This window comes from Callorhinus ursinus, unplaced genomic scaffold, assembly GCF_003265705.2.
Source record: "Callorhinus ursinus isolate GAN/ISIS: 27379988/994484 unplaced genomic scaffold, GSC_fseal_2.0 scaffold3, whole genome shotgun sequence".
In the NCBI taxonomy this organism is placed as follows: Eukaryota; Metazoa; Chordata; class Mammalia; order Carnivora; family Otariidae; genus Callorhinus; species Callorhinus ursinus.
In genome coordinates, this window is record NW_027397065.1 from 20,605,600 (window position 1) to 20,618,031 (window position 12,432).

The following is a 12,432-nucleotide window of genomic DNA, read 5'->3' on the forward strand; positions in this document are numbered from 1 at the left end:
CCTCCATGCTCACACACTCATACTCTCTCTAAAATAAATAAAAACATCTTTAAAATTAAAGAATAAAGACTTCAGAGAACATAAGAGAAAAAAATGAGACAGCAAGAAAGTTTAGATTATATCCATTATACATTCTGTATATAAAAGAGTCTCTTAGCTTTGAGTGTTATGGAGAAGTGGAAGAGACAAGTATATAAAGTAAGAGATAAAGGATAAAAAATAAATGCAGAGAGCATGAAAACAAGAGGAAAATACTGCAATGTATAAATATGCCTTTTGATTTTTACATCCAAGTATATTATGAGCAAGTGAGAATTGTTTCTTTTTCATTTTATCAACTTTTTATTATGTTCAGTTAACCAACATATAGTACATCATTAGTTTCTTTTTCATTTTTTTATTATTATGTTAATCACCATATATTACATAATTTGTTTTGGTGTACTGTTCCATGATTCATTGTTTGTTCATAACACCCAGTGCTCCATGCAGAACGTGCCCTCCTCAATACCCATCACCAGGCTAACCCATCCCCCCACCCTCCTCCCCTCCAGAAACCTCAGTTTGTTTTTCAGAGTCCATCATCTCTCCTGGTTTGTCTCTCCCTCTGACTTACTCCCCTTCATTCTTCCTCTCCTGCTATCTTCTTCTTTTTCTTTTTTCTTAACATATGTTGCGTTATTTGTTTCAGAAGTACAGATCTGTGATTCAAGAGTCTTACACATTAGTTTTTGATGTAATGTTCTATAATTCATTAGTTGCGTATAACACTCAGGGTTCATCACAGCGTGTGCCCTCCTTAATACCCATCACCTGGTTTCCCCATCCCCCACCCACCTCCCTTCCATAACCCTCAGTTTGTTTCCCAGAGTCCAGAGTCTCTTATGGTTTGTTTCCCTCTCTGATTTCTTCTCTTTCAGTTTTCCCTCCCTTCCCTGTGGTCCTCCACTCTATTCCTTATGTTCCACATATAAGTGAAACTATATGATAATTGTCTTTCTCTGCTTGTCTTATTTTACTTAGTGTAATCCCCACCAATCCCATCTATGTTGATGCAAATGGTGGGTATTCATCCTTTCTGATGGCTGAGTAATATTCCATTGTATATACGAACCATATCTTCTTTATCCATTCATCTGTTGAAGGGCATCTCAGCTCCTTCCACAGTTTGGCTATTGTGAACATTGTTGCTATGAACATTGGGGTGCATGTGCCCCTTCTTTTCGCTATATCTATATCTTTGGGGTAAATACCTAGTAGTGCAATTGTTGGGTCATAGGGTAGCTCTATTTTTAATGTCTTGAGGAAACTCCATACTGTTTTCCAGAGCGGTTGTACCAGCTTGCATTCCCACTAACAGTGTAAGAGAGTTCCCATTTCTCCACATCCTGTCTTGTTAGTTTTGGCCATTCTAGCTGGTGTAAGGTGGTATCTTATTGTGGTCTTGATTTGTATTTCCCTGATGGCTAGTGATGTTGAACATTTTTTCATGTGTCTGTTAGCCATTTGTATGTCTCCCTTGAGAAGTGAATGTTCATGTCTTCTGCCCATTTCTTGACTGGATTATTTGCTTTTGGGGTGTTGAGTTTGAGAAGTTCTTTATAGGTCTTGGATACCAGTCCTTTATCCAAAACATCATTTGTAAATATCTTCTACCATTCTGGGGACTGCCTCTTAGTTTTGTTGACTGTTTCCTTTGCTGTGGAAGCTTTTTATCTTGATGAAGTCCAAAAAGTGCATTTTTGCTTTTGTTTCCCTTGCCTTTAGAGACATGTCTTGAAAGAACTTGCTGTGGCCAATGTCAAAGGGGTTACTGCCTACATTCTCCTCTAAAATTTTGATGGATTCCTGTCTCACATTCAGGTCTTTCATCCATTTTGAGTTTATCTTTGTGTATGGTGTAAGAGAATGGTCTAGTTTCAGTCTTCTGCATGTGGTTTTCCAGTTTTCCAAGCACAATTTATTGAAACAGGAGAAGAGAAATAATAAAGATTACAGCAGAAATCAATGAAATAGAAACAGAAAAACAGTAGAACAGATCAATGAAACTAGAAGCTGATTCTTTGAAAGAATTAATAAGATCGATAAACCACTGGCCAGACTTACCCAAAGGAAAAGGGAAAGGACCCAAATTAATAAAATCATGAATGAAAGGGGAGAGATCACATATAGCACCAAGGAAATAGAAACAATTATTAGAAATTATTACCAGCAACTATATGCCAACAAATTAATAATCTAGAAGAAGTGGACACATTCCTGGAAACTTATAAACTACCAAGATTGAAACAGGAAGAAATAGACAATCTAAACAGACCAATAACCAGCAAGGAAATTAAAGCAATAATCAAAAACCTTCCAAGAAACAGGAGTCCAGGGCCAGATGGCTTCCCAGGGGAATTCTACCAAACGTATAAGGAAGACATAATACCTATTCTACTGAAGTTGTTTCAAAAAATAGAAATAGAAGGAAAACTTCCAAACTCACTCTATGAGACCAGCATTACCCTGATTCCAAAGCCAGACAAAGACCCCATCAAAAAGGAGAAGTACAGATCAAAATCCCTGGCGACCATGAATGCCAAAATACTCAACAAGATTCTAGCCAATATGATCCAACAGTACATTAAAAGGATTATTCACCACGACCAGGTGAGATTTAGTCCTAGGATGCAAGGGTGGTTCAACATTTGCAAATGAATCAATGTGATAAAGCACATTCATAAAAGAAAAGGCAAGAAACACATGATCCTCTCAATCGATGCAGAGAAAGCATTTGACAAAATACAGCATCCTTTCCTGATTAAAACTCTTTAAAGTACAGGGATAGAGGGAACATACTTCAATATCATAAAAGCCTTTTATGAAAAGCCCACAGTGAATATCATTCTCAATGGGGAAAAACTGAGAGTTTTTCCCTTAAGGTCAGGAACACAACAAGGATATCCCATCTCACCATTATTGTTCAACATAGTATTAGAAGTCCTAGCAACAGCAATCAGACAACAAAAAGAAATAAAAGTCATTCAAATTGGCAAAGAAGAAGTCAAACTCTCTCTCTTCACAGATGAAATGATACTATATGTGGAAAACCCAAAAGACTCCATCCCCAAGTTATTAGATCTAATACAACAGTTCAGCAACATGGCAGGATACAAAATCAATACACAGAGATCAGTTGCATTTCTATACACAAACAATGTAAATGAAGAAAGAGAAATTAAGGAATCGATTCAATTTGCAATAGCTCCAAAAACCATAAGATACCTAGGAATAAACCTAACCAAAGAGGTAAAGGATCTATACTCTAAAAACTACAGAATACTTATGAAAGAAATTGAGGAAAACACAAAGAAATGGAAAAACATTCCATGCTCATGGATTGGAAGAATAAACATTGTTAAAATGTCTATGCTGCCCAGAGCAATCTACACTTTCAATACCATCCCTATGAAAATACCATTGGCATTTTTCACAGAGCTGGAACAGATAATCCTAAAATGTGTATGGAACCAGAAAAGACCCTGAATCTCCAGGGGAATGTTGAAAAATAAAAACAAAGCTGGGGGCATCATGTTTCCTGACTTCAAGCTATATTACAAAGCTGTGATCACCAAGACAGTATGGTATTGGCACAAAAACAGAGACACAGATCAATAGAACAGAACAGAGACCCCAGGAATGGACCCTCAACTCTATGGTCAACTAATCTTCAACAAAACAGGAAAGAACATCCAATGGAATTGTTTGGTTCTAAAAACAGACCTTAAAGCAGCCAATAAATAAAAACTGAACTATAGAAAAAATATAATCATTAAAGGTCTTCAAATTTGGTTTTAAAACTTTAAAAGTTTTTAAAAATATGTATTTTTAAAATTTACTAATGAACTTATCTTGGTAACTAGAATATTCCACAAGAATTAGTGTTTATAATCAATACATTCACTCCCTTTCCACACACATCTTCTCTACTGTTTGATAAAACAGATTACTAAAATGCCAAGACACACGTACTGAATTTACTCATAACTATCTATATGAATTTAGGTGAGTTTTAAAAATCAACCTAAGTTTCCATTACTTTATTTGTGACATGGTGATATAAATACCAACCTGAAAGTGTTATTTTAAGAATGATATAAATATATTTTGTCTAGCATATCTTAGGAACTCACCTAATTTCATTTCCCTTTTCTCATTCACATTTTGCTTACTGACAATGCCACTTTAAGATAATTTCTTGGTTAATATGACCATTAATCTTTCATATAAGTGAAAGTTATTTTAAAACATTTCCTGAGATTGATTTTTAAATATTGTGTGGCAAATTCATATGACCCCTTTGAGACTGAAAGAAGACTGGTCCCTTGGAGATCCTCTGTAGAAGCGTAGTTTATTTTTCACATTTATTTTCTTGTAACAATCTACATCTGGATTTGCTAGACAATGATTCATTGAAGCTGAAGATAAAGGATTTATCTCTATTTTACTTGGATAAAATTATGCAAGTCCTTAGAACTTGATATGATAAATTTTATAATATTTATCACATCTTTACCTGGAAGTCTGATACTAAAGTGGATGATGTTAATGATGATGACTGAATGTTGCACATACACACTGATTTGGTGCAAATGCAATCTTATAGAATAGTAAGGCCACATATATCTTAAGAGAATGCACATCTATATTTTGGACAATCTAATCCTTATAATGTTGGAGTAGATATCTCCCAATATAAAAAATAAATAAATAAAATATTGAACTCACTATGCAGCTGGGATTTTCTAATCATTCTGTTCAGAGCAGCTAAGAATTGAATACATATGTTATCCAAAATAAGTATTTGTATAAACAGTCTGTTATGAAGGGGTTTCTTCTTATATTATTGCATATTGGGAGTTAAAATGAGGATTCAAAGAAAAAAATTACCTCATATAAATTTTGTATAAGACTATATAAATTTTTATATATAAAATTGATAATATATAAATTTTTTCAGCAAAAATTGTATTTAAAAAAGACATTAATGAATAGTTAACCTTTGTGTTTATTTTATTTTGAAAGCAAACTTAAAAATTAATATTGTTTTAAATATTTTATTTATTCATTTGAGAGAGAGAGAGGAAGAGAGAACAAGTAGAGGGGTAGAGGGAGAGGGAGAAATAGACTCCCTGCTAAGCAGGGAGCCTGACACAGGACTCGATGCTGGGACCTGGAGATCATGACCTGAGCTGAAGGCAGACGCTTAACTGACTGAGCCACCCAGGCATCCCCAAAATTAATGTTTTTCTTAAGAAAAAAATATTTAAAAATTTAACAATATTAAATTAGGTAACATTTCTAGGTCATTTAAAAATATACACAGAATAAGTCTTAGAAAGAGGACATGGGTGCCTGGGTGGCTCAGTTGGTTAATCGACTGCCTTCAGCTCAGGTCATGATCCTGGAGTCCCGGGATCGAGTTCTGCATTTGGCTCCCTGCTAGGCAGGCAGTCTGCTTCTCCCTCTGACCCTCCCCCCTTTCATGCTCTCTTTCTCATTCTCTCTCTCTCTCAAATAAATAAATAAGATCTTTAAAAAAAATTTAAAAAAGAGGACATATATTAATTTTTTCATCTAATATAGGGTGCCATGGACAGATGCTACATGATTTTTCTGATAGAGAAATAGATTTCATCTTTACTGTAGGAAAAAATTTAAAGCATCAACTATTTTATCAAAAAATAACCTATATGCCTTCCAAATTACCAGAGAAAAACACTAAAAGAAAACACAGCTATGGGGCAAGAAATGGAACACAAGTAAATAAATAAGAAGCATAAAGTCTGAGAATAAATAACTGTGCAAAAAAAGACAATATACTTGTTTTGAGAAACAGTATAGTATGATGTTTGAGAACATAAGCTCCAGGGCCTGACTGCCAAGATTTGAAATCTATCTCGGTTTCTTCCTAAATATATAGTCTTGGATAAGTTATTTAATCTCTCCATGCTTCAATTTCCTCATATATAAAAGTGGTAATAAAATATACCTCAATTTGCTATTTTTATAATTAAATGTGTTTTGTGAAGATTGAAGCCCTTAGAATAGTGTCTACTTTTTATTATCACCACTTATTCTTACACATAAAAGTAATGAATTAAACATACCTGTTAAAAGAAAAATCACTGTTAGAGTTAAAATAGGTTATAAAAAGATTCTTTAAGGATTACATAGTTTACACAATGATATAACAAGCAAAGAAAGCAGAAGATAAATGTTTCAGAAAACAGGAAACCAACACAAGAGAAAGGTAAAGACAATTAGCAAAGTAACAGAAATTTGCAGAGTTAATCAGGATGCCAAAATAATTATTAATCTAGAGTGAAGAAGTCTGATCAGGAATCCAGTAGAGACATCACAAGGGGAAAATACCTATTAATTATCTGTTTAAATTGAGGGAATAATGTTAATGTATGTTATGTTAAGGTGTGAAGAGACAGTCAAATTAAAAAGAAGTAGAAGAGGAGGAGGTGGACGAATTAAACTAATGGAACAGTGAGTGGTGGAATGAAAGTTGTAAATGAAAGAAAATGTAATCATAGTATACTATCTTGACTAATCAGTGAATTGTTAAGTAATAGTATGAATTAAAATCTTTAACATAATGAAGTATAAACAAACATATCTTAAATTTATGAAATAAGAGCAGTATATTAAACTTAACTAGAAATACCAAAATAAATAGCTTCTAGAGTTGCTATTTTTTGCCATTAGAATTGATAAGAGGAAGAGCAGGAAGATAAATTACGTTTTTAGTTCTATGGTTGTCAAGTGATCATGCATTTCCGGTCGTGACTATTGCTAAATTGTCCTGCCCTACTTTAACACAGCCAGTAAGGTGATGATGACTCAGCCCAAATGAAATTAGACATTTTATTACTTACAGACATTGTGGTAGCCAGAGATCTTGTTTTTATATCAGTCTCCCTTGCTCCTATTTTCCATCAGAGTGATGCAAAGGCAGACCAGGTGGGTGATATACACAAAGTACCTCAATGTCACAGCTAAAGAGCACTCAACTTAGGACACATCCCTCCCCCATTTTTTTTACAAGGACTACTGTAAATCTGATTAGTGCCTCTGAGGAAAGACATTATCTTTCTTACACTAACGCATAAGCAAATTTTTACAAGAAAATGAGAGATGGACCTTTATCTTTACTATCCTGTAATGTCTCTGAGTGAGACATTTTCTATCTTTATTATCCTTTAATATAAATAAATCTGAAAAAAATGGCTTTTTTATGCCTGGAAATAAATGAACATGATTGAGAACTTTCCCCAGTAGTGACTGCTTCCCTCTTCCCAGAAACTTTAATCATCATTTACTGATAAATATTCTTGAACCTGAGGAACACCTAATGATATAATATGCTATTTCTATTTCAATTCAGCATTCCGCTGGAATTAAGAGTGTAATATAACAAAAAAATAAACATATTAACAAAAAGGTAATAAAAGTGCCATAATTTGTAGATGACATAATTGTCTAGGAAGATTCTCCTAATAAATGAATTCAGCAAAGATGTTAAAATTCAATACACCAAAATCAATTGAATTTTTACATATTAAAAGTAAACGGTTGGTGGGGTGCCTGGGTGGCTCAGTCGTTAAGCGTCTGCCTTCAGCTCAGGTGGTGATCCCAGAGTCCTGGGATCGAGCCCCACGTTGGGCTCCCTGCTCAGTGCGGAGTCTGCTTCTCCCTCTCCCACTCCCCCGATTGTGTTCCTGCTCTCCCTATCTCTCTCTGTCAAATAAATAAATAAAATCTATACAAAAACAAAACAAAGCAAAAAAGTAAATGGTTGGAATGGGAGAAGATATTCACCAATGAACCATCAAAAATGGATTAATATCTAAAATATATAAAGAACTTACACAAAGCAGCACCCCTCAAAAAAATCTGATTAAAAATTGGGAAGAAGACCTGAATAGACATTTTCCCGAGGAAGACATATAAATGATAAACAGATACGTGAAAATATGCTCAACATCACTAAGTATCAGGGAAATGCAAGTCAAAACCACAATAACATAACACCTCACACCTGTCAGAATGGCTAGACTCAGACAAGAAGCAACAAGTGTTGGTGAGGATGTGGATAAAAAGGAACCCTTGTGCTCTGTTGTAAATGTAAATTGGTGCGGCCAATTTTTTTGTGGCAAACAGTATGGAGGTTCCTCAAAAAATAAAAAAAATAGGGAGGCGCCTGGGTGGCTTAGTAGGTTAAACATCTGACTCTTGATTTTGGCTCTGGTCAAGATCTCATGGTCATGGGATTGAGCCCCTCATTGGGCTCTGTGTTCAGTAGGGAGTCTGCATGAGATTCTCTCCCTGTGCCCCTCCCCAATCTCTCTCTCAAATAAATAAATCTTTAAAAAATATTTAAAAAATAAAAAACAAACAAAAAAAGAAATACCCTAAGATTCAGTAATTCCACACCTGGGTATTTGCCCGAAGAAAACAAAAACACTAATTTGAAAAGATATATGTACATTTATATTTATTGCAGAATTATTTACAATAGCTAAGATATGGAAGCAACCCAGGCATCCATCCATAGATAAGTGGGTAAAGAAGTGTTATATATATATATGAATGGAACTGGAGGGTATTATGCTAAGTGAACGAGTCAGAGAAAGACAAATACCATATGATTTCATCATATGTGGAATTTAAGAATCAAATCAACAAAGAATGAAAGAAAAGAGAAAAAAATAGACTCTTAAATACAGAGAACAAACTGGTAGTTACTGGAGGGGAGGTGCGTGTGTGTGTTTTGGGGGGATTGCATGAAATAAAGGATATTCAATTTTTTTTAACAAGTGAAAAAATGAGAAAGATGGACAATGCCACCCTCTAATGTAGAGCATAGTGGTACAAGTCTTTTGTAGGCCTGTAGGACCACAAACTTGAGAATTATCAGAGAAGTTTCGATCATGAATCTCATGAGTGTGAGATTCTTTTGGGTAGAAAAGCAGTTAATAATTCATCTTAATAACCTACAGAAAAAAACAAGAGAAGTAACACAATAAGAGTACAAGAAAGAACACCATTAAGAGCACAAATTATTGATATGGAAGACAAAAAGGCAGAAGATGATGAACCCTGGTTCTTTGGGAAAAGATGCCAATCAACTAGAAAAATTCCTAGCAAGGTTGGACAAAAATAGAGGCTGAATAAATAAACAATATTAAGAATGAGAAAGAATATTACATATGTAGTTAATTTTTAAAATATGCTCTAGAAGGGTACACACTTTTTTTCAATAGTTGAGTATCCCTAGAAAAACAATGACATTTGTTAGGGATATGGAATTTATTCTTATTCTCTAGAACGTACATTAATTATGAAACAGTTAACTTAAAAATCATCAAGCAGAAGGTCAAAAACATGTATGTAGCATTCCACATTTGAATTGGAATTATAACTCCAATTTTTTTTTAAAGATTTTATTTGTTTATTTGACAGAGACACAGCAAGAGAGGGAACACAAGCAGGAGGAGTGGGAGAGGGAGAAGCAGGCTTCCCGCCGAGCAGAGAGCCTGATGTGGGGCTCCATCCCAGGACCCTGGGATCATGACCTGAGCCGAAGGCAGACGTTTAACGACTGAGCCACCCAGGCTCAGTCTAACTCCAATTTTTACCTACTGTGTGACCTTGATCAATTTACTTAAGTCCCAATTTCATTATCTACTATATGTAGATAATAATACTCCAGATTTTATTCTGAAAATTAAGCAACTTAAAAAATATTTATCAACGGCTGCTGGTAGAGAGCAAATCCTCAATAAATAGGTTCCAAGTATCAAATAACACATTGGTAATATATGTAGATATTACATTCAAGACAGGGAGGACACACAAATATTGAGTAAAGAGTAATTATTATGAACAAATGCTCCTCTGAGAGTGTTAAAGGTCACCTAAATCAGACTACAGAGTCAGAAGGTGTAGCAACAATAAGCAAGGTCTTTCAGAGGAATTTGATGTGAGAGTCTGGGAGACAGAGAAGCTGGGTCATTCAGGGTATAGAATGTCATTCTAGAGAGAATGGACACATGCAGGTTTTGTATGGTTTAAAGCACATACATTTGGCTGTTCCTTTTTAAAATATTATAAAATATAAAATTACATATAAAGGGATATTCAGAATAACTGAAGTCACAACAAAATATAAATTTTTAAAACGTGGCAAATACTCAAAACAAAAGCAGAGTAAGAACTTTTTTTCTTTAGTCAATTCCTAATAATTTTCTCTGAAATTATATGTAAAGTTTTTGGATGTAACTTTTGATTATCTTTTATGTACCATTTCATAGTATCATTGTCTATAGAGATGATGGAAATTTCCACTCTTTCTCTAGCATAGTTAATGCTTTTTTTAAAGATTTGTTTATTTTAGAGAGAGAGAGAGAGAGAAAGCATGTGTACATGCCTGAGCAAGTGGGAGGAGGTAGAGAATCTTCGAGCAGACTCCCTGCTGATGGCAGAGCCTGACTCGGGGCTTGATTCCATGACTTATGAGATCATGACCTAAGCAAAAACCAAAAGTCAGATGCTTAACTGACTGAGCCACCCAGGTGTCCCTAACACAGTTAATAGCTTAAAAAAAAAAAAAAGAACAATGGTTTACAACAGATTTTCTGGATTCCTAAGTTATTATTCATAATATCACAAAATTTCAGAATTTTTTTCCAATTTGAGGAGAAAAAGCCACCAAATTTCTTTATACATGGATGAAAGATTTCAAGATATTTCTATTTATCTTGTGTAGTAGTAATCTTGATCTTCAAACTGACTGTACTCATTTACCATCAATATCCTCCTTGGAGTGGCATACTGTGAATTTACCTTTGTTGATTTAGTATTTTATGTTAAGTTTGCTAAAAATTATTAGGAAACTGACTGTACTGATATAATTAGACAAGGGTATTTCAGAGCAAAAGTGCATGTATCAAGGCTTGGTCTTCATGAAAGGAAGTTCAGGACTTGAAGAGAGAAGTGGTAAATGGTGTCCAATTCTCAACATTGACTAAAAGTAGACAACTGTGTTTTGGGATTAGAAAAGCAAAAGCCTGGTGATATATTGAAAACAAAGGCATATATTACTCTGTAATTTTAAGATTAGCCTTAGTAAGATTTATTGCTTACTTGCTTAGAAAACCTTCTAGCAAAAGCTTAACTAAACAGCAATGTGATTGCAGGTTATATACTTGTATTTCAAGGGAAGTGAATTTAAAATTAAACTAATAAAGCCTAAAATTTTTAGGGCCCCAAACTTGCACAAAGCTTTGTGAGAAGCCCAGGGAATTTCACATAAAAATTTTGTTTTCTGTTTCATTTAAGAATATATATATTTTTTTCTTTTAAGAATATTTTTCAGAATGTCCTCTCAAATGTCATAAACTATACCCTCCCTCCATTTCTAGAGCTATTCTTAATCCCAATAAACTGAAATTGAATATATTCCCAAATCAAGCTTTTTTTAGCCACAACCCCAAAATGCCAAATATGGTCACTGCAAAGCCACCATAAATGAAATAAAATGTGACCTCTGTCAGAGAGTAAGGTGGAATGTAAATGACTTAACCAATTAAATGTTTCAATAAGTTAGACAAATTTTACAAAAATGCATATGACTAGGTAAAGATACCATTAGAACCTTTTTCATGTTCTTGAAAGGAGAAAAAACAACTGTCTTAAGTTTCACTAACCTCATGGTAAATCTGTCCCTGGTCTAACAAGTTTTAATGTTATTCAGAAAACAGTATATGTTATATAAAGATAATAATTAAAGGATTTTAATTATGTAAAAGAACAGTAGTCCCAAGTACTTTTCTACTTTAACATTAAGTTATATACTTTGATAGCATAACAATTTATAACACAATACCTTAAATCTAGAAGTCATGCAAGAAATGCATGTTGAATTTGAGAGTAATTTTGAATCTATACAACTGAAATTACTTCACTAGTAATAAAAGAAAATTGTATAATTCCATCAAAGGTAAGGAAGAGTTCACAAAATAACCCTTTTAATTTGAATCCTGTCTTAAAAGTACAGTTTTCCTAGAGATATATTAGATTAAAATGTTCACAAAATAACCCATATAATTTGAATCCTGTCTTAAAACTACAATAGTTTTCCTAGAGATACATGAAATTTTTAAATATATACATATATACATTATATATATGCATTGTATATATATGTATACATATACATATATATATCTATATAATAGTATTACCATGCTATTTTAAAAAAACTTAAGTCTCATTGAACTGTGCCAAATTGAATTATTTGAAGGTGGTATTGAATCTATAATCTTTTATTCTATTTAGTTGAAACAAAAATAATTCTTTTCCTTTTCAAATACATAT